Genomic DNA, 349 nt, shown 5'->3' on the forward strand with positions numbered 1-349 from the left:
ACATGGAATTGGGGACTCAGTCTCTGACAAGTGTGTCTGTTCTGTAAAGAAATTTTCAATATGGAAAATGTATATTTCTTTACTTAAAGGCATCTAAAATAATAATAATCTAAAACTGCAACTATCTTAAATAATATTATCATCTATATAAAAAAATAATAATTCTTGAGGAGTTATCTTTATTCTCTTACTATGTCTGCAAAAATGTCATATAAATAGCAAATCAATCTTTGTTATTTACCTTCATATCATATATACAATTATTACATTCTGGGAAATCCCACACACATGCATTCTTGAAGGCTACCAGCCATTAGAGTGGTCATCATGTAAAGACATAACTTCTACC

At 28.9% G+C, this 349-nt stretch overlaps 1 protein-coding gene across 1 annotated transcript in view; it reads right to left on the reverse strand.

Annotated features, from left to right (window-relative positions):
- LOC119585716 overlaps nt 1–349 on the reverse strand; it is a gene marked incomplete at its 3' end in the record, with an annotated part of 123925 nt that overhangs the window by 7987 nt on the left and 115589 nt on the right.

The sequence above is a fragment of the Penaeus monodon genome, chromosome 20, assembly GCF_015228065.2.
Source record: "Penaeus monodon isolate SGIC_2016 chromosome 20, NSTDA_Pmon_1, whole genome shotgun sequence".
Taxonomy (NCBI): domain Eukaryota; kingdom Metazoa; phylum Arthropoda; class Malacostraca; order Decapoda; family Penaeidae; genus Penaeus; species Penaeus monodon.